This window comes from Ostrinia nubilalis, chromosome 13 (assembly GCF_963855985.1).
Source record: "Ostrinia nubilalis chromosome 13, ilOstNubi1.1, whole genome shotgun sequence".
Classification (NCBI taxonomy): domain Eukaryota; kingdom Metazoa; phylum Arthropoda; class Insecta; order Lepidoptera; family Crambidae; genus Ostrinia; species Ostrinia nubilalis.
Window position 1 is genome coordinate 11646979 of NC_087100.1, and position 24402 is coordinate 11671380.

General features: G+C 35.7%; 1 protein-coding gene across 1 annotated transcript in view; it reads right to left on the reverse strand.

The window, feature by feature from the left end:
* Positions 1-24402, reverse strand: part of LOC135077670 (uncharacterized) — a 167368-nt gene that overhangs the window by 142441 nt on the left and 525 nt on the right. The gene's annotated exons all lie outside the window — the stretch shown is intronic.

Sequence of the window (24402 nt, forward strand, 5' to 3'; positions counted from 1 at the left end):
TTATTTTACTAACTAAAAAGTTATACAAAAACGCCATAATTGAGTCACTGGAAAATCCAAGAGTAATAGAAGGCTTGCAAAATTAATTAGCTTAAGGGGGACCGTGGATTCAAGTACTTGGTGATTAATATGATATTGAAATTTAAACTCTATCAGAACTGATTAGGGTTTAAAGTAGGGTAGCAGATTGTTTCGTTGTTTTTCGGTTTGTAAGATAATTCAGTTCAGCATTTGATTTCCAAGAAATACAAGGGCAAAAAATGTAAGGGAGTAAGAAAACTCGATAAACAACATTTCTATAAATAATCTTAAAATGGGCGTCAAACAAAATCTAATGGACCACATTAATTTCTATTTTGCGACAAGAGCGAGAGTGTATAGGCACTTATAAGGTCAATATCAAGGTCAAGGACAATATCAGGTGTGATTGCAGTCAAAAGTTGTTTTGTTCAGCATAAAGAAAATCTTTCAAAGCAAGTTTTCCTCTGACTAAAACGGATATTATGTGCACCAAAAATACACCCCGTATGAAGCTTGTCATATCTGGGGGCACGGCAGTGCCCCCGCCAAGTCGAGCGCGAAGCAAACACTGCCGTACCATCCTTTACTCGAACCATTTCGCCGCATTTTCAGGCCCCTATTTGAGAACCTCTGGATAAGACCAGAACGCAGAAATTTTCGTCATCTAGTAAGCTATAATCACATACTTTAAATCCAAAATTTCAAGTCTGTAGGTCATTTAGTTCCGAAGTTAAGCGAAAGCAAAGTTTCGCATTTACGACACTCACTCACTCACTCACTGATGATCATCAAAATAGAACTAGTACTTCCCATTAACTCAGAGAGCTGAAATTTGGTACAGAGTTAGGGTTTAATGGCCACATAAAGAGAAAACTATAAAAACTAGGAAAAACGTAGATCTGGAGTAACCACATTCATAATCAATACTACTCCGACACCGTGGTGTTCGCCTGTATCGCTCACCGCTAGATGGCGCTAGCACTAGCAAGCGGTGTCCAGATTTTTATTCTTTCTAGAGAAAGTCGTCGATTAAGTTGAATGTTGTGTAATTTGCATTTCGTTGATTTCGTTTATTATACTATAAGGTTCGCTTAGGTTATGTTATTAAAACAATTCTGATTCGTTGTCCATTTTAAAGGTCGTTGAGTTTATTTGTGTTTAATATCGTAAAAAAATGTCGATAAAACGACGACGTTAAATAACTTTGCCACGTTCTACAAAAAGAAGTGAAATCCCACCAAAAACATTCTGTAAAAAACTAGCCAAGTCTCGATGGAGCTGCTTGTTTATCTCTAAAAAGTAATGAAATCTAGACAAAGTCGTGCCAAGTCTATGGTTCCTTACTGCGATTTCTTTATTATTATAGTTAATGTTGTGTGACTTGGCCGTTGAACAATCTTTATTAACCCTAGAGTGCTCGCGCTATGAGCGTTTTGCCGCCCTCGGCAAAAAAATCGAGTTATTTTCTACACGATGCGTTTGTTAAAGTCAAGCGTTTCAGTAGCTGCCTCCCCATACTTCACCTCCATGTATTAGAAATTAGAAGAGATTTAGTGCGCAGGTGACCGCAATAGAGAACGATTGTTGAACGTATGTCACGTTTTGCGGCAAATTGCTCACTGCGCGACTACTGACGTAAGTAAAATTTGTGTGTCTGGTTTTTAGTGTAGTTGGAAGATTATTAGTTTTCATTGCGTATAATGTTGTTTTGACATTAATGACGTCATAACATTGATAATTACTATTGGTGCTTAATTTATTTCATGTCGTTTTCGGTAAAATTCACGTAAAATACAAAAAATGAAAAAACAAGGAACATGTCGGATTTCGAAGAAGCTGGTGCACTAAAATTAGTGAAAAATGTATACTAAAGTTATAAACATAGTCATTAAAATACTGTTATAGAACAATCAGCGGCAGAATCTGGAGATGATGTGCCAAGGGTGCAATAGTTGTGCAAATTTACTGTGCAACGCACATTAAATGCACATGTGACAGGCCTGTTTTGTTGAAGCACATGTCATATGTAAGGAAAACCTTTAAGTGTGCTAATAAGTTTAATATTTGATGATGTATGTAGGTAAAAACAATAGTGTTTCTAAGATTTCTATAAATATTTCCTAACATTTCCAAAATATTTTTTTTTCTTTAAATTTTAACCACAAATCTTTAATAAACGTTATTTTCTAATAGTGTATGCTTTATTCTATCATTTTTAACTGATTTTCATATTTTTAAACTGTTATTTGACACACAACCGGACTTTAAGTTTGGGCGGCAAAATGCTCATACGCGAGCACTCACGTTTCACGGAAAGGCGCGACTACTCTAGGGTTAAGATAATCATACATTATAAATACGCAGCTTTACTGAACCCACAATTGACTGGTTATTGTTGAAACAACGTTTTCCAAGTGGCAATTTTCCATCGTCAATGGGTAGCGGTACTGGCGACAGATTGGTGCAATGGTGTCATGGAGCACCTGGTTTTGTCACCCTTCAACGGCCAAGTCACACAACATTAACTATAATAATAAAGAAATCGCAGTAAGGAACCATAGACTTGGCACGACTTTGTCTAGATTTCATTACTTTTTAGAGATAAACAAGCAGCTCCATCGAGACTTGGCTAGTTTTTTACAGAATGTTTTTGGTGGGATTCTATAGACTATAATCTTAACTAATCTCCCCATATTTTATCACACTGACTACATTCACTGTAGATAAGTTATCGGTAATTATGCAACTTCTGTAGCAACTAAAACTAATCCCAACTTCCCAACTAATATTATAAATGCGAAAGTAACTCTGTCTGTCTGTTACGCTTTCCCGCTTAAACCTCGCAACCGATTTTGATGAAATTTGGCATAGAGATAGTTTGAGTCCCGGGAAAGAACATAGGATAGTTTTTATCCCGGTTTTTGAAACAGGGACGCGCGCGATAAAGTTTTTCTGTGACAGACAAAATTCCACGCGGGCGAAGCCGCGGGCGGAAAGCTAGTTTAGTATAAGTGGGTGATTTACTGCCAGTCTGGACTAGGTGGTCTGCATTGACATACTTAGAAACCTTTCCATATACGACCAAAATGCTACTATGTCTATGTATGGTGTTTTCTCCCAATGACAGTAGTAATTGGTTGATAACAACATAGTAGAGACTAGGGATGTTATGGATATGTAGTTTCGATTATGGATACGGTTACGGATATAGGAATAATATTATACCGGTTTCGGTTACGGATATTTTTTTATTTCGGATATCCGAAACTTTCGGTTACGGTTACGGATATCTGTGTGCTAAGGATGGGTAGCTTGGGGTCATTGGACAAAATTCTACGTGCTCACAGACCAGACTATAGATGGCATTATAAAGGTAAATCAGGCTGTTATACCTTTGCATATAATGCTATACAAAAAACAATTTAAACTGCGTACATCCGAAACTATCCGAAACTTTTAAATCAATTACGGTTACGGTTTGGGATATTTTTTTATTTCGGATATCCAAAAGTTTCGGTTACAGCTACCATAACATCCCTGGTAGAGACAACGATTATACCTAAGCAATACGTAAAATAACGTTATACTTACTACAAACTAAGGTTATGTACTTTTAATGACAAAAGCATGAGATCGTGTCATGTGGATGGATGTCCTTGGAGAAGGCTTAAGTTCCACAATGGAGTGCCATAGATTGAAGCGAGATAATGATGACAAACTAGCTGAAGACCGCGGATTTACATGCGATCGAGATGGCCTTGATGTCTCTATTTCTTATCAAAACCTAGGAACATTAACACATCATCTTTCCAAAATATGAAGGATAGGCAACCATTCACCCTTAATTTCGGTCTACTCCACTTTGATCACCTCTATTTGATCACCCAGGTGATCACAGTGGACTCCAGCCGAGACTTTGGTGTCCTTTGATCACCCATGGATAAGATCACCTAGGCGATCAAAGTGGATTTCTTATCCCTGATCACCTGGGTGATCAATTCCAGGTGATCAAAGTGGAATAGCCCTTTATTTCAACTCTTTATAAGTCCAGCCAGTGACAAGCAAAAATAACCAAGTTATACAAAATGCTCACAATAAATAAACATAATCTTACATTACGTAAACCCAGTAGAATCTAACGAGTGTCATGCGCCGGCGCACCGTGTGTCGCGCAGTGAAATCTAACGCGAGAAATGATACCTCTACCGTGAACGATCGATAAAAACAAGAGTCAACAGCTCAGTTACGAGATATTTTAGTAACTCAGTGGAAATTCTAGATGGCTAAAGTGAAACTTGGGCTATCTTTAGTTGTACAGTCAACAGCATATCAGACTATTTTGTTGCAAAATGACACCTATTGCATCGAAATAAGATGCAGTGTTTAGATTGATGTGCTGTCGTCTGCAGACTGCAGTGGTATCAAATTGTAGAGCATCTTGATTTTAGTAGCGAGAGTGAAATTTTATAGAGGTTTAAGTTCGATCTACTATTAAAATTTTATGATGTTTATGAATATTTTTTATTCATGTAATATTGTTTCTACTAAATACTACACCTAGTCCTACCAACCTAACTTCAGTCATGAATCGTAGATTGTACATTATGGAGACAAAAAATAACTGATAACAGACACATACTTTAATAAACTAAATACATAAGACATGTCCTATGGGAGTAATAGCACAGGTAATAGTAAAGATTTTATCATACTACAAGTAACATATTTTGTCCCCAGTAAGACTCGAACCACCTATACATATACTAAACCATATAATTAATTGAAAAAACATCGTGCAAGGAAGTTACCACATTCCTAGCAGCAATAAAACACGGCGATTATGTCGTGGATGCCGCACATGGCTTCCGATCCAGAGAAAAACCTGAACGATTTGCAATCCGACGTATAATGTGGGAGAGTATAGTGGAATAGATATTTAAACTATTCCATGACAAGTTCTTTAAACATTGAGTAACTCACACACTGCAGTCATACTTCGCACTCAAATTCAAATTATTTAGTGCTCTTATACACGTCCTAAATATAAGTTGCTCTACAACAACTACACTCAACATCAAATAAACCGCACCTTCCGCGACGCGAACTTTAAAGATTTTCTTCTGACACAATCATGGTGCCCCAACAATATTGGTGTTATTTGAAAGCCCAATAAATATCCTTAAAGAAAAACACATTTAATTTCTAAATAAATGATTATCATATACCATAAATGTGACTTGAAAAGAGACCTCACTTTGGGCTCACCTCTGGGATCAATTAGACCAAATGTTATGGTTGTAAAACCAAATAATGATCACACGTGTCCTCTTCAACAGATGGATACCGATTAATTCCAACTTAACAGTTTTATAGCCATAAAAGTTGGCTCAAGCGTAATAGCCTATTTTTTGAAGAAGTGACTCTGGATCCTTCTAAAGACACATTTTTGGGGTAAAAACCTTTCCTTTAATGAAATGAAGCTTAGAACTAGGCTTTTAAATGGTGCCAATATTGGTGGGAAGTGGGGATGCATATGTTTGAAAGTGCTTGTTGCGGGAGGTGCGATTTATTTGATGTTGAGTGTATAACTACTCCGTAGTAAAGATATCGGCTGATACTGCGAAGTAGAATAGCATAGAACAGAACAGAACAGAATGGGAGATACTTGGTCACCTTTGTCAGCGTCGTCACACGAAATTAGCAACGGTGTTTTTTGAAGGCTTGCTAATCCGTAGGTCCGATTAAGCAATGCAAATGCTTATCATTCAGACACCAAAGTTTGTACCTCATCGCATGTGTCAATTTATACCTCAGTTAGTACGAGTACAACACACTAGATAAAAGAACAAAATGCCATTAGCTCCCTAATGAGTTAACTTTTAAAAGAATACGTGTCTCTTTTACAAAATAACAAATCACATTATACACCACTAAAGTATTTTAGGTTGATAGAAGATTCTTTGTTGTTTTACCTTAATGTTAAAAGTAACTTAGTTACAAATTAATTTTCAATTTAGATAACAAGTTTGACGTTACAGACAAAATGATTAGCCTTTCATATTGTTTTACATGATAGAAGTTTATTCTAAGTCAGTTTTCTTGATCGAGACGTCAAGGTAGCCTCCTTTTAAGCCTTCATCATTTGTTTGATGATATTAATAGCTCGCTTGTTTCTCATTTTTTCATATCAGTTTTGTTTAGTAATTCCATCATCATCATTATCATCATTTCAGCCATAGGACGTCCACTGCTGAACATAGGCCTCCCCTAATTATTTCCACAAAGGGCGGTTGGTAGCAGCCTGCATCCAGCGCCTTCCTGCTACCTTTAAGAGGTCGTTAGTCCACCTTGTGGGTGGACGTCCTACGCTGCGCGTCCTAATGATGAATATCTCGCCAGTTTCTCATTCTTTCCTATTAGTTTGTTTTTGTAGCTATTAATTATAGCCTAATTAGAAGACAGGTGTCAATTCTTCAAGGTGGGTGTCTACACTATCTACGTGTCCTATCATGGGGATAGCACCTTGCTATCGAATTGTTTGCGTAGTTCCATAAAAGGAAAACAATTCCAATGGCAAAAGGTTAGATATTTCATATTATCATTGTTATAGGATTGTTTTTATGATACAAATTATAAATATGTATGAACACTATAGTTTTATAAAATAAGAATCAACATTGTTAAGCTATCAATATCTTTCAATGAATCTTGAACAAGTTAGGAAACAAAAACACACATAAAGACCAAAGCACCATTATTTTATCATACAAAACACCAAAGTTAATGTTACGAATAAAATGCAAGTGATGCATCTCACTTAATAATACTTTATAATAAAGACCAATAGTTAGCACCTTTTTATTTTTTGGAAAAAAATGTACCTACTTTGGAACGCACAATTGTCGTCAGTGTTCTGAGGAATACACGGATCTCTCTATTAGAACGCACAGTTGTCAGTTTGATGCGGATCTATGTATTCTTTATTTCCATCTACATACATATTATTAAACATATATCTACCCAGCCATTACTCCCCAGGCTCTAAGTACGAGCATGTTTACGCGGCGTTTACGCGCAACGTGTTAATTTTAGAGTCGCACGCGCATCCGCCGCGTGCGCGCCCGATTCACGGCTACCATTCATCTGTGTTATGTTAGTCGCTGCGCTGCTAAGTAACAGCGGTTTTAGTTTTCTTATCATCCCGTCAAAATTTAAATAATAATTGCTAGACAATACTGCAAGGAGAAGTAATTTCAGCGCTTTTTGATTTTTTTTAATTTTGTACGGCTCCATACAAAAAAACACGTGATGACGTCTTTTGACACCGAAGGATACCTCAAAAATGTAGTACTAAACTGTTACGATTTTGAACTCATAAACAAGGTATAATTGTAACGACTCTACATTTGGATGAAATATACACCTTTTTTGTGTTCGCACGCAGTTTGCAGACACAAAAAAGACCTGAAATATTAGTAACATTACCTGTACATTAAATCACTGGAGCTATACGAAAAATAGCTATATTTCATTAAAATAGATAATAAAATATAACAAGAATTGATGTGCTGTTCACTGTACGTTTCCAATGTAGCTTTCACGGGGTTCATCATCATCATCATCATTTCAGCCACAGGACGTCCACTGCTGAACATAGGCCTCCCCCAATGACTTCCACATCGCACGGTTGGTAGCGGCCTGCATCCAGCGCCTTCCCGCTACCTTTATCAGGTCATCGGTCCACCTTGTGGGTGGACCTTCACGGGGTTATAATTATTTATTTCCTTTTTTTTATAATGCTTTCATTGTAATTGTTTCTAAAGCATACGATGTCTATTACTCATGTTAAACATATCAACCAGTATCTTTTTAATCTATAAGTATCTATTATCAATATAAAAAGATTCCAGTAATCCTTGGCGACGCCCAATATTTATCAGGCAGTCAATATTGACAGGCGACTGATAAGCTGCTGATAAGGCAATATACGGTGCAATTTATTTCACTGCAGTATTTATTATTGGTCGGATAAGCTAGGTAAATATTTCACGATGTAATGGGTTTTCGATATTATTATTATGTTTATTTAATAACGGAATTCTATTGATATTATGGTAATCTATCTTCATCATCATTATCATCATTTCAGCCACAGAACGTCCACTGCTGAACATAGGCCTCCCCCTCAGATCATAGAAAGAGAATAGATATGAAGTCGCGCGTAACTACAACGAGAACCAGTGTCCCCACATTTCCCCCACCACAGCTCCCACACACACATTCAACTGTGTAAAAACAAAGCGACTGAGAGTCTACGACAACATGTGCAACCGGCTTAAAAGTGCTGTGATTGGCCAGAAGGCATGCCTTATGGCCAATCAATGGCCGCGTGACGTGACGCACACTTTGAAAACGCTAGTGAGAGAACAAAGATAAAATGGAGTCGACAAGATATCGATACTTTAAATCGCTAGGGGCAAGGCTCGAAACTGATTTCACAAAATGCTTATGTATGAAAACCTTTTTATTATTAAACGTTATTATTAACGACTATAACGTATTTACTTTTTAATTATGGCGATCTACGTACCGCATATGTTTATCAAAAATAATGCCTATATTAGGCTTTCAACTAGCTCTTATAGTAATTACATAGTTGACAGTTACTAATTACTTCTACTGTTATTTTTTTTTTTGTTAAATCTTATAATCGCAAGTAACACATAATTTTTTTATTTAAAACTAGCTGACACGGCGAACTCTGTTCCGCCTTAAAGGCAATAAATTAGCAAATCTTTCCTTATTTGCTCACCGTTTAGACCTACCCTGGACTACGACAAACATTTTAACACCAAAATCAGCTCAATCGGCCCAGCCGTTCTCGAGTTTTAATCAGACTAACGAACATCAATTCATTTTTATTTATATACTTAGATAGACTAGCTGACACGGCGAACTCTGTTCCGCCTTAAAGGCAATAAAATTAGCAAATCTTTCCTTATTTGCTCACCGTTTAGACCTACCCTGGACTACGACAAACATTTTTTAACACCAAAATCAGCTCAATCGGCCCAGCCGTTCTCGAGTTTTAATCAGACTAACGAACATCAATTCATTTTTATTTATATAGATTACAAAATAGAAAATTATGATTTACTTCTATTTATCGATAATAGGAAACCGCATTAGAACACAAGCACGGCACTATGTTACGACAGGCACATGCGGCCGTACTGTGTATTTTAACACGACAGTGGATATCGGAAGAAATTAAATACATTGCGCAGTAGTTGAGCATGACATAAAGTGGTTGCTAACTAAATCGTCAATGTACAAGTGTGTTAGAATTTTTATCACCACTGATTTCAATATCGTAGTAACTGTTACGGCACTGAATTCGTTCGTAAAAATGTTTAGTTTTTTTTTTTATAAGCAAAATACCAATGGATTTGCAATAATTACATGTAGTAAATGACTTCATTTTTCCTGTAGTTCTTCGTTTCACTTGTTTTATTGCACGTAACGACGCATTATCCAAAATATCGGAGAACATTTCCTTAGTACGACTGAATCGCGACTAACCTAGCTACGCGGCCGATGTTCGTTTCTGGGCATATCGCGGAGACGCGCCACGCCCCCGTTTCACATCTATTCTCTTCTATGATCTGAGGCCTCCCCCAATGACTTCCACATCGCACGGTTGGCAGCGGCCTGCATCCAGCGCCTTCCTGCTACCTTTATCAGGTCGTCGGTCCACCTTGTGGGTGGAATCTATCTTAGTCACACTAATATTCTATTTAATAATAGCAATTCAATTATCCAAGCAATTACGTAGCCCCAAACTAATTAAACCTTGTATCGTATTAATAGCATAACTTGTCATATCATAACTTGGAGTATAGTTTTCTGAGGTGACTAACTACGAATAATAGAAGTTATATTCATTTTTAAGTTTTTCCCTACACGTTATAATGAAATCAGTAGTCACTGTATTAATAGTACCCTATATACTATAACCAATGCTTAAGCTAGCACCTGTTAGGAGAAATAAAATAAATATTACTCAAGGATTAAGAACTGTTCCAGAGACAAAGCTAGAATATCTGGATTTGGTACCCCATCGGCCAATCCAGCCACTAGGGCCTAGGCAAAAGAGAGATGGGTTAGTGTAGGTGGTACGATAAAGAGAGAAATCATAATACTTATTGCAGTTAGAAAGAAAACAAAATAATAATATTGCTACTTGTAGTCAGACAGAGATGAAACATCGCGGTTTCCTAGCCAATGATTTGCGTCAATCTAGAAAAAAAGTAAGCCAATGTCATTCAGTGTAAACGCTACGCCTTCCTCAGTCGCGTCGGTTCGCTAAACACGCGAACAAACAATCATATTTGGATGGCAAAGATTATTTTATACATTTCTTGGAACTTTAAATAGTGTGCTTGAAACTCAAATACTTATTTCTTGGTGCAAGGCAAAGAATAAATAAAAACAGACCTCTACGACCTAGAGGTTCTAACCTTAACTTATTCTTTAACCAGCAATCGAGAACTAGAAATTTAACTAGACATTGAGTGATAAACTCAACTTGTTTTTCTAATTTAATACAATAATTAGCTAACCCAGAGAACGTTGTTTTGCACCTACGGGTATGAAAATTAACGTCCTAAACTCAGACATACTAAATATACCAGAATATTCACATAAAATTTCATAAGAATTAGTTAACCCGTTTCGGATAAGTTTTGTTACAAACACTGTGACACGAGAATTTTATTTAATAAATACTGAAAAGGTTGAAGTTTTCAAAATTCGTTCAGCAGTATTTGCATGAAAGGTAACACACTTTCACATTTTATAATATTAGTAGTATTATGTAGTCATTGTATAAAATGTTGAATAACACTATTCGGTCATACAGCAGGTATGTAAAATGTCTCTCACGTGACGGCTCACGGTCATATCGTTAACTTTCGATAAGTTTACAAAAGGAGCGTCTGTGGTTACAGATAACATTGATAAAATACCTAGTGGGGCATACCACTTTGTATTTTAATATTTTAATAAATATTTTATATAAGATAGCTCTAGAAAATGAGATCCCACCAAAAACATTCTGTAAAAAACTAGCCAAGTCTCGATGGAGCTGCTTGTTTATCTCTAAAAAGTAATGAAATCTAGACAAAGTCGTGCCAAGTCTATGGTTCTTTACTGCGATTTCTTTTTTATTATAGTTAATGTTGTGTGACTTGGCCGTTGAAGGGTACAAAACCAGGTGCTCCATGACACCATTGCACCAATCTGTTGCCAGAACCACTACCCATTGACGATGGAAAATTGCCACTTGGAAAACGTTGATTTAATAACCAGTGAATTGTAGGCTTAATAAAGCTGCGTATTTCAATAATACTTATGCATAATTATTGATTATCTTAATAAAGATTGTTCAACGGCCAAGTCACACAACATTAACTATAATAAAAAAGAAATCGCAGTAAAGAACCATAGACTTGGCACGACTTTGTCTAGATTTCATTACTTTTTAGAGATAAACAAGCAGCTCCATCGAGACTTGGCTAGTTTTTTACAGAATGTTTTTGGTGGGATTTCACTTCTTTTTGTAGAATGTGGCATAATTATTTAACGTCGTCGTCCTTTAATATTATCGTCATTTTTTTTACGATATTAAACACATCTTTAAAAAGGACAACGAATCAGAATTGATTTAATAATAACTAGAGGGGAAAAAAAATCTGGACACCGCGGTGCAGAAAATCGACGCTCAAAGTGCTAGCGCCATCTAGCGGTGAGCGGTACAGGCGAACACCACGGCGCCGGTGTGGCGCTAGTAGTATTGATTATTATGAATGTGGTGTTACTCCAGATCTTCGATTTTCCTAGTTTTTATAGTTTTCCCTTTATGTGGCCATTAAACCCTAACTCTGTACCAAATTTCAGCTCTCTGAGTTAATGGGAAGTACTAGTTCTATTTTGATGATCATCAGTGAGTGAGTGTCATAAATGCGAAACTTTGCTTTCGCTTAACTTCGGAACTAATTGACCTACAGACTTGAAATTTTGGATTTTAAGTGTGTGATTATAGCTTACTAGATGACGAAAATTTCTGCGTTCTGGTCTTATCTAAAGGTTCTCAAATAGAGGCCTGAAAATGCGGCGAAATGGTTCCAGTAAAGGATGGTACGGCAGTGTTTGCTTCGCGCTCGACTTGGCGGGGGCACTGCCGTGCCCCCAGATTTTTACGGTTGGCTACATTGTAGTTCCAGTGGGAATTAGAAATAATAGGTTGTAGCCATAAGTTGTAGCGCGTAGAATTTTTCTTTGTAAGTACGAGTATATTAGCATAGAATCCGAATATTAGTAAGCGGATTTTTATATTAAGTACATTGTTCAATAGAACATCACCTATTTAATAAAATGTGAGCATCATTTTATTTCGATAAATAATTTCATGATCCCTTTGCTAGAATCATTTTCATAAATTATTTCTACTGACAGTCATTCCAGTTAACAATATGGCAGGTCAGTGCCATACAGCATATTAAACTACTTAATACCCATAATACTTCTAAAGTTCATTTTATTACACTTTTATTTTCGTTAATGTAGAGTTATGGCCTTTCTGTCACTTAAGCCTTACTCTATGACGTCACATCAGCCGGGAGAAAGTCCCGGTAGACGACAAATGAACGCGTGGGCGGTAGGGCTGTCAACTCTCCAGAAATAACTTAAAGTTGTAATGGTTAATAATGGTAAAAGCATCTTCTTCTAAACAGCTTTTGCCCTTGTCTTCGTCCGACCTACTTAGTTTTTACAGACTAACCACCTTCCACACACTAACCAATTTTGATTAAAATTTAAATTATGAACGTGTACACTGCTCGTCAAAAAAAAAGTCGGTAAAAGATGGTTGGTGTAGGTATATTTTTAACAAAACTAAATATGATCTTCTATTAAAAGTAATTTGGAAAGTGCATTTACCTAGCCAATTCTTGCCTAGGTAAATGCACTTTTCACTAGTTGTGAACAGAAAGATTGATGATGTGCAATGCAGTTGAAAAGCTGCAAGCGCCTTTATTCAGCGACTGATTGGTCGCAGCTTCGACATCGCCATCAAATGAGCGATGGCTACTGGGCAGTGGCATCCCCCGAGACAGTGGCAGCCCTGGTAGGGCAGGCCGTAAGTTGATAAAACTCGCCCATAAACGTGTATTGCACGGCACTTTAACTGATATACGGCGACAAGAGATATTTTAATCGGGACTCCGAATTATGACGGTGTAAATCGTAAAAAAGTAAAAAATATGGTCTCACTAGTTTTCAAACACATTAAGGTTTTTTAAAAGAAATATCTACCTCAAAGAAATGCTGAAATGGTAGAACCTGATACTGATTTGACAATTTGATTTGATTTGAGTAGTTATTATAGTGTAAATTGTAAACAGATAAACTATGGTTTTATTAGTTTTACATGTACACTTTCATGAATTTGATGAAATACAGAACTGCGGTCTATTTCACCACTTGTAAAGTTAGCCTAATTGGAATTCATCTATTAGGTAAACGATATTCACAGGTATCGACAAAAGGTTGATACTTTTTTGACTCTACATTTTTACTACTTTTTGTTGTAATATCTCACGCCTACAAAAACTACATAAAACATAACCCTTCCTTGGGAGTCTATTAAAAACTACATTATTACTTAAAGCTTAATGTTCCGTGTTGTAAATATCATGTAAGTACATAAATATAAAATAATAACATTTAAAAGTCAGTGTTTTACACTTGAGACGATGCATTACGCCTCTCAAATCGGTCATTTATAATTGATAAGGAATGGATTATTTTACCGATAAGATTGTCACTCGATATATTCTTTCACTTACTCATTTTATATTATCTTTCAACGCTGCTGAAAACTCATAAATATTGCAGTAAGTAATAAAATACTGTAATTAATTTTCAATAAACAAAAAGAGCACAATTTAATTACATATTTTAGTTTAATAGAACTATTTTAATAATTACGACATCAAATTACGTTAATTAAAGATCATCAGCATCAAGTTGCCAGCAAACAAATAAATAAAAATATATTTAGCTAGATAGTAATAATTAACTAGCAATTGAGAAGATCAATAAAACATATCAAGTTACTCTCTTGCGACGGATAATTTGGCTCTATTGTAAACAAACCTTTATTTTAGGCTACAAATTAATCTAATTGGATTTAAAAGGGTTTTCTTAAAGTTCGCTCTATTATGTAAAATGTAATACCTATTTGGTCATGAAACTTTTCTAAGACAAGAAATACTTATAAAAGTTATAAAAGTCACTTATTTTCTGTAAATAGGCTTTTTAGAGCGCTTTTAATGCCTATCTCATATTGCTACTCATTCTACTAATATTATAAATGCGAAAGTTTGGATGTCTGGATGTTTGTTACTCTTTCACGCAAAAACTACTGAACGAATTTTGACGAAACTTTACAGTATTATTGTTTATAGCCCTTAATAATACATAGGATATATGACAACATGTGACAAACTAAATTTCACGCGGGTGAAGCCGCGGGCAAAAGCTAGTGTTTTAAAATAAAGCTAGCAGTTTACGATTCTCATGAATGTGTATCATTATACAGTGTAAGCCATCTGCGGGTAGTTTAATAAGTAAATGCAGTTTCCAGTAATTACCATCACGCGACGCACTGTTATTAATTCGCTAGGTTACTTTTATGAGCATTCAGAAATGTGAAATCTTGGTGAGGAAAGTTCTTTTGCTATTAATAAAACAAATGTATACGAACAAGACTGCGTTTTTTACGTTTTTTTTATTCTTTGCTAGTAGCAATTTTGCGTAATTGAATTGACAAACTGTAATAATGACTTTTTGATAAAAAATACTATGTTATGTCGTGTTATAATAATTTTAATTAAAAAAGTAAAACAAATGACATTCGATTTTAAAGCCTCACTGCTGAGGTCTACTGGGGAAAATATATTTTTCTTCTTTTTCTCTTTCTTACCTGCCAGTAAAATGAAATAAAAAATGTTTACTTGTAGGTTTTCTTAAAAATTAGCTAAATATACGTACTGCAGAGTCCTCAAAATATATTTTTTTTTTGCAAAATAGCCTGTATTGCAATGAGATAAGACGGGACTATATTTATCTTAATGTACGACAGACGTACTCTATAAACATTGATTAAGGCTTAGTTGCACCACCAAACTTTGACTATAACCGGTAATTTTTGTATGTAGTTTGACAGATTTTTGACGTTTGTTACAGTCAAAGTAAGATGGTGCAACCCAGGCTTAGACTCTACGTTGTCTGAAGAAAAGCGAATTTCAAATACAACAGGACAAGTCTAAGCTAGAGAATGTACCTCTCTGAACACTAAGAAGGTATAATGCTGAGCCAATTAAAATTCTTTATTGCGTAGGTACTAAGTGACAATTTGTATTTACATAGTTAGTTAGTAGAAGGGAGGTAAAAGCTACCACATCATCAAAATTCCCACGAAACTCAGCGTAACGCGCACACAGAACACATAGGCCAGTCTAATTAAACACAAAAATTGATTAAATCGGAAATAATTCCTACAAAAGATTTTTTTGCTTTAATGGCTTCATTGGTTGCCCATTAAGACTCTCCTAAGTTTTCGACTTCGACGGAGTTGTGCTTAAGTGGTGGGGGCCCCCGAAAGCGGCGTTTTTTCGGTTTTCCGGTTATACCGCGTAAAGGACTTACCCTATCGAAAAGTGGTCTTCATGACGGTTAAAGAGCACTTAATCCTGCATTGAATAAGACCAAATTCATATGTTTTGGACAAACCGTTCTCGCGCTAAAGTTCGGCAAAGTAGAAAATATACGTATAATTAATGACCCTCTCCACGTCCAATGGCTTGTTACCCACATGCTTCCAAGCCTTGTAAAGGGTCGCCTTAATCAGTGTAACCCTAACAAGGCTCACGAGTTTGATTCGCTTATCCTTGTTCGTCCCAGCCGTTCCTTAACTGCGGTTGCTGCACCTCTTCCTGACACTCTCCTGAACGACTCTGTGTTACCTAATGTGGCTGCCTCTCTTCCTTGTACCCTCCTGTACGATTGCATTGCTTAGCTATATGCCTGGTCCAAGGTTCGACGCCACAAAATCAACTTTGTACGCGTGAAAATAGTTTAAATACTATTTTCCGTGCTTGCAACATTTTTCTTTACTGCTTCGCCTCTATTAGTCGTAGAGTGATTGTATATATCCTATAGCCTTCCTCAATGTATGAGCTATTCAACACAAAAATAATTATTTCAATCAAACTAGTAATTCTTAAGATTAGCGCGTTCAAACAAACAAACAAAAAACTCTTCAGCGTTTTAATATGAACTTGTTGTTGTTGATTTTTGGCGTCGAACCTTAGACCAGGCATACGGCTAGGCAACGTAGTCATGCAGGAGGATACAAGGAAGAGGGGCAGCCACAGTAGGTAACACAGAGTCGTTCAGGTGAGTGCCAGGAAGAGGTGCAGCAACCGCAGTTAAGGAACGGCTGGGACAAACAAGGATAGACGCATCAAGCTCGTAAGCCTTGATAGGGTTACACTGGTTGAGGTGGCCCTTTTCAAGACTTGGAAGCCTGTGGGTCACAAACCATTGGACGTGGAGAGGGTCATTAATTATACGTATATTTTCTACTTTGCCGAACATTAGCGCGAGAACGGTTTGTCCAAAACATATGAATTTGGTCTTATTCAATGCAGGATTAAGTGCCCTTCAACCGTCATGAAGACCACTTTTTGATAGGGTAAGTCCTTTACGCGGTATAACCGGAAAACCGAAAAAATGCCTCTTTCGGGGGCCCCCACCACTTAAGCACAACTCCGTCGAAGTCGAAAACTTAGGAGAGTCTTAATGGGCAACCAATGAAGCCATTAAAACAATAAAATCTTTTGTAGGAATTATTTCCGATTTAAAAGCTAATTCTACTGGACTAACAAGAACAAACAAATAACAAAATAAACATTCTACAGATTACGAAGGAACTCGAGTGTAAACAATATAAACAATGGATTTGGCCAATTTCTCGCGCTCGCTCCTTGTTTCAAAGTCTTGCATAATTTATATTTTAATTCCCTACAAAGCGTGCCCTTCTCGTATCATTGCTGCATAACTTATTACAATCATTGCAGAGCCTATAAACAACTCGGATGGCAACAGAATTGTGATGTTACCATTATCATTAAATGAAATAATCGATAAAAGAAATTCATAAATTAACTAATGGGCTTCAACTGTCAACAGAAAGTATGTGGTCTGTGACAACAAGAGTTGGGTTGTTCTTTAACAAACGTCAAAAATCTGCTGTCAAACTCCATACAAAATACACCGGATATCGTTATAGTTACGGTTAAAGGTAGGTGGTGCAACTCAGCCTTATGTTTAAAGAAAGCCGCTAATAAACTGAATCACATATTAAGCTGCATAATATACATTACTTGGAAGAGGGCCATGTATAATGAGAACACAAAAAACAAAACACAACTGTAAAATCTACATTATTTATTTTTGCTTTAAACATCTCATTTTACCTCAACTTTACAAGGGCAAGCATACAAAGCCAAATGCAAACCCATTGTGCACCATCCCGAATGGCTCATAAGATTGTATTTCCCCCTAATATAATGGCGTCTTTCTTGTGAGAACCATCCCCAAGCAAATTAGGGGAATGGGTAATGGTCATGGTTATGGTCAATTAAACACGACACAAGCACTCATTTGAGACACAACTCCCATCGGAAGGAGTCATTGGTGCATAACCAGAAAGCAAATTTTAGAGTGCTTAAGCTGGTAGGAAATGTTCTTAAGGTAAAGGACCCTAATGCACTCCATGTCATACCATGCATGTGAGTTTTTAAGAGGTTAGTACTGCATCCGTAATTTTGGTGCATAGGTAAGAAATGGCTACAAGGAAAACAATATTTTGTAAAAATCAGTAGGTTTCTAACTAGATTTCAATGAATCACAGAAATTCTATATCGCACACCCTCTCCTATTTAATGAACATTATGGTTATTTTATAAAAGTGGCCTAAAACAGTTTTGCAACTTAAGAAATGGGTTCCCCAAACTTTTTTATTTCTTCTCCGAAAAGGAAACTAACCGAATGGCCTTATTCAAGAACAAAGCTACCACAATTCATAACTAACATAAATATTTTACATTACTTTCGTAGAAGCAATGATATTACCAACAATACCTACCTACTGTGAAGTTAAATGCTAACTAAAATTAATATAGAGATATACATTTTGAAGGCTGTATATTTAGAACTAATAATAACTGCAAAGACTTCGAAGTCTTCATTATGTTAGCTCAAAGCTTGAATCCTCCTCAAATATGTATACAGGCTGGTCAAGTCAATATCAATATTAAGCAGTTCTCAAAGGAAATTGAACTTTGTGTGCAAACATTAATGTTAATATTATAAGTAAATAATGTAACATCATTGAATATAACAGGAAAGCTATGTAATACAAGTACGTATATCTTAACATCTGGCCAAGAGTCTGCCTAAAATTATAAATAATAAGTTTAATATTTACTCGCGTCCCATTAAACTAATCACAGAGTGAGAAAAGGGGATCCAACACCCTATTTGGAAGAATATAATCCCCGTATTGTATGGCCAGTACAGTTGTACGAGGGATAATATAATGTCTACTAAGCATTTGAAGGGCAAAACTACTGGTTGATTTTTTGAATCAAGGACGAATTTTTTAATCGTCAGATAACTTTTAACTGAAGAATAAGGCACATTGACAGTTTTAGTATGGGAAATATCACAAAATTGCAAGTCTTCAGTTGAAAGATATCTGACGATTGAAAAATCAGCCCTTAGAGTATTGAAACTATTAAGCCTAATTTTTTTATCCGTAGTTAAAATAACCAGAAACAGAACAGAAAGTCTTTGTTACCAAAGGTTAAATATTAACAAAATGTAAACTCATAGTTAAAAATTGTACTAAAAGTCAAACTAATCATCGCAATTTCCTGATAATTAACCACTGGTCATTTTTGATTATTATTTTGACTACGGATCAAAAAAGGGCCTAAATCTAAGAATAAGCAATCTAATAAATAAATAAGCCAAAGTACTACGACAAGTACAAATATAAAATAATATATGTAAATGATCAAACAGCTGCTGGCTGCTCACATTGTAATAGCGCGTAGGCAGTAAATAGGTACAAAAGTAAACCTCATTTGAATATAATTAAGGTAATCCAAAAAAACGTAACTGCCGATAAACAGTTGAAGCAAGGTCGTGTAGTACGCGACATGACGACACTATTTTTAAAAACGATGAGTAACTTTAACTACTGCCGCATAAGGCTTACCCACGAAGGTATCCCGTTTTTTGGAGGAACTGTTTTTGCAGGATTGGGGACTGACAAATGGGACTCAAAATCAAAAATATTTTATTCAATTTAGACCACTAGTGGCACTTATGAACGTCAAAATACAGTAAATAAAAAAAGGTAGCCCATGGGGCACTTTACATGTCTCCTTATCTTTTGGGCCCTACCAGCGCTTCGAGACAAACATAATTATGGCAAGTGCTGAGAAGAAACGCCGGAACAAACTCAGTCACCACTAGTTGCCTGTAAATTATCTATGTCGACTGTCACGTCGTGTGAATACAATGAGTTTGAAAATCGATTTTCTGCGGGATAGAAACTACGCGGCACTTACAGGGCGGATATGTACCATCCTAGACTGCATCTCACTTAACACCAGGTTCGATTGCGGCCAAATTCCTGCTTTGTTATGCCTAAAAAAACTACAAACGGGATGTTCTGTGTTAAAACACTATAAAAGGGATCCTGCAAAAAACGGGATGTCTCAATGGGAACAAGCTGCAGCATGTTAAAGTCCTGGTATAAGGAATCCCCGTTTTCGATATTACGAGTCCCGTAGGACGCATTCTATTGTATCGCCCATGAATTATGGACGGCCGCGAGTTTTTATAACTCGCTCGGATTATACATTATACAGGGTGATTCGGATTATGAATGGGCTTGAATGACGATTGGGTTGGATGAATGCTGGTGTGAATCCAAAATCTATAATATTTTGTATGTGTGTAACTTACCTAGGCTTAAGTTATTCGATGATTTTTTTATTGAGATTGATTTGACCATAAAATAATCGTCATAGTTCGTGGGTAAATTTTTAACAAAAATGTTTTTTTTTTTCAGGTCTATTTTTCACTTTCTCTTCTTATTAATTACCTAATAAAATAGAAAGAAAAGTATAAATTACCTTCACAAATAACTTGAAAAGTTAATTAGGTTTCCTGCCTTTTGAGAAGAGCTAGGTAGTTAGATACCTAGGACGTTTTTTACGTCAGTGTCTAGATTAGACGTTCAAAGCAACAAAAAATAGTGTAATTAGTACCTTGATCGTGCTACCACATTTAGCAACGTACAGTCAGCGTCAAAAAGTTCGTGACACCCAAAGGAACCAAAAAGTTCGCAACAGGTCTTTGTTACAATTGGAATAAGGTTGTGTTATCAACTTTTTGGCCACTTTGGGTGTCACGAACTATACAGGGTGTCACAGAATGAGTGAATCAAACTGCTAGGGGAGGTAGCTCTATTAATTTACTATACCTAAAAATATGAAAAAAAAATAAAGCGCACGAATGCCTAAGTATCTGGCTATAATTGCTGCGTTTGGAGTTTATTTGTACTTTTTTCTTACTAATATTAATTGTACATGCTCGCTTTGTTTAGAGCACTTTATTAAAAAAAATCCGAACTCAAAATTTTTTTTTTCATATTTTTAGGGATAGTAAATTAGTAGAGCTACCTCCCCTAGCAGTTTGATTCACCCATTCTGGGACACCCTGTATGACGCTGACTGTACAGTCGTTAGCACATTAGACTCTTCATTTTTATTAAAAAATCGTATTTATTACAACTACATAAGGTACTATAGTATTTAACTTGATGTTCCGTGGTCTGAAAGGCCTTGAAATACATAAATATTGGCCTGGAACAGCTGTTACAAGTTTATGGACCACATTATGTAAAGCCGGTTCATTTTGCTTGATTAGGGCTATTACCTAAATGACCATTTTACTTTAAGTTAGATCCACTGATTAAATTATGAAAAATTGACAAAAAACCGCTACCAAATTAAGCCTAACTTATAAGCTACAAAAATAACAAAACATCTATTAATTCATAGTCAAATTTCTTTATTTGCATAGACTATTATATAGTGCTTACAAATCGTCAAATATTTTGCTCTTAAGGAGCGCTTCGAGACCAACATTTGGCAAGTGCTGAGAAGAAGCGCCGCAACAAACTCAGTCACCACTGTCTGCCGATTAATATAAATAAATAGAATATGAATATGAATATCATATGAATAGAACTTCTCTGAAAATATTCTTATATGAAAGCAAACCATTCGCCTTGATTAAATAAAACACTCATACTTATTTGAAAATGACTCCAATAACTCATGCGTTGTATTTTCTGTGAGAATAAAAAGCAGGCTTTGGTTTTCATTTCATTAAATGAAAGTTAAAGAAACGACGGGATTTCAATTTGAGCAGCCGTCCGTTAAAACAGCTGCAATATTTAAATTCGTTTTTATTTAATGCTGAAAAACCGCGGGCTGTTCCCCATTCGCCTTTAAAGCATTGGTCAACTGATGCAATACAAATAAGTGGAGACTGGAGACAACATTATTAATGAAAGTCTACTGAAAATTAACTTTCAAATTTAAATAATTATTTTTATTAACGAAAGTTTTTGAAAGTATAAGTAATCATTATATGAGTCTCTGAGCGTAACATGTTTAAAACGTGTAAGTAAAAGTGAAGGTCTTATGCAGTAGAAAATTATGAATCATACTAAACATCAATATAGCATTTTCTGTAGGCCTCATCATAGTTTCAGGGACAAACTAAATCCCTTCCATGACCTTTATCCAACCTAAATTTACCCAAGACCTTTAGGACCCAATTTAAACACGAAACTACAAAAGTAAGACATAAAGATCTACATTTTTATTGTAGTCGACATTTTCTTTGATATAAAACCGAAATTGTACTTCTCAAAGGAGAAAATTTCACCAGAACAATCATAATTATGTTCGCAGCCTCTGGAGTTTTTATCATTGCAACTCTTATGCAGCCAACTTAACCCCAAATAAAACCCAACAATTGACGACTTAGTTAATCCTAGGAGAAAGTTAGTAGAGTCAATGAACCGATAACGAAATTAGTCAATATCTGTTAAATTAATCAAAAGAGTAGTTACCTGATTTATAAGATTGTTACGCTGTTTTGTGTACAGACATTCGATGTTATAACTATCGCTACTGGCCTTTAGCTTATTAGCGGAGAATTAAACCTAATCCTAATTGAGCAAGTACCATGTTACCGCATAGCAGCGACCTTGCACCTCAATGAAGCGTTAACGAAACAATTTATATCTGTACCTATAAATTACAAACAGTACTTAATAAACACCGAGTTATCACGCAACACAAGTGCTCATTACACAAGTTTCTGCCTGCGAATTTGCTTGTGTTAACTTTTAATTGTATATTTTACACCAGTTGAGTGGACCAATTTATGGATTCAAGTATCCTTAGTCAAAAAACGCTTCTTAAAGCAAATCAATTGGTTTAAGAGACAATTGAAAACTTAAAAAGGTGTAGGTACCTCTTTTTAAGTAAAAAAAAAATAGTGCAATACCTTAATTTAATGAAAAATCATTTTTTACTAATTAAATTCAATCACAGGCGTAAAATATTTCAATTGCTCTAAAATGTTGACCCTGTAGGTATAATTAAACAACCAAAATGATGTACACACATACTCGCATACCGGCTAAGTTATTGTAATCACGCAATCCCATGGGGGTAGACGAGATATGTGGTGAATGTCATTATGGCGGTGGATGTTTTAAATTCTATGCACGCTCTGAGAATTATTGTTATGGTCCTAAGGGTTGGCACCTGGGGTTGGTTGTACTACCTCTTATCTGGGAGAATGAACACCTTTCATTTTCATTTCTCTTATTATGATGTTTTATCTGCAATAAAAACGCTTAGCAGTACTTATTTAAAGCTATTTTACGTTACTTGCTTTTATTTATTTACAGAATAAGTATTTGACTATCATATGAAAGGAAACAGCAAGTACTAGATGCAGTCATTCGTAGCACAATCCTAACGAGTTGGTATGACATTCAAGGATTTTAAGAACATGACTCTGACATTTTAGAAGCGCAGTCTCTTCGAGCATACCAAAAGTCAGTATCATCTTAAAGTAGTTATTGGGTTTCATGCATTTAAATACGAAATGCCTATGTCTAGTAAGACTCGAACTTGCGACAGTACTCTTGGGACGGGAGATTACTCTTACTGCTCTAATATACGAGTAAAAATCATTTGAAAACGACACACCGCTACTACTTAAGTACTCGTAGTTTTTCCGCGTTCGAGCAAACTTGTCATTCAGGCTATTATTAAGAGTCACATTAATCTGTTCAAATACTTAAATAAGTATTATACCTACCTAAAAGGGTGATGGATGTTACGTTTAAATTATCGTTATCAAATATTCCCGACAATCTAACGATATCGAGTGCGATCGATATGAAGACATTTTCCTACAAATAATTTGATTGAGACTAACGTTTTTCCTCTACCTTTACGTGCGAGGACCAAATGAAATTCCCCGTTTGGGAATAACCTGAAAACGGTAGCGGGTTCTTTTTACGTCAGAATATTTTTATTTTCAATAAATTAAAATGAGTGTTTGTTTAATAAAATAAACTACAACTTACGATATTGGATTGTATTTAAATGGCTGATCATAATGTAGGTAGGTCACATGATAAATGGACAATCAATGTATTTAAGAGAGCATATTGTATGCAAATGTACCCTAGAAAACCTAACCTATTCAATATTTAAGTATCAAATAGGTGAAATAGTAAATAAAGTGTCTACTAGTAAATTCCGAATAAATTAATATGGTTATGACCATCAAAAGAACTCGCACATTAACACTGCTATAGACATGTTACAAAAGCCATTGGCGATGTTATGTTACATTGAATGTTACATTTACGTTCTTCAAACAAAGAGGTAGGTATTTTACGTAACATCAATCTAGGTATCAAAGTTGTGAAATGTTTACCTTTCGAATAGTTGTACCTACTGTACATTTATATTGATATAGGTAGCTAGTCTTTGATCTATACGAAGAAAAGAGTTAGGTACGACAGGTTAAGGTATGAAATTACAAATTAATGTAACCAACACAGTTGAAGTCGCTGCG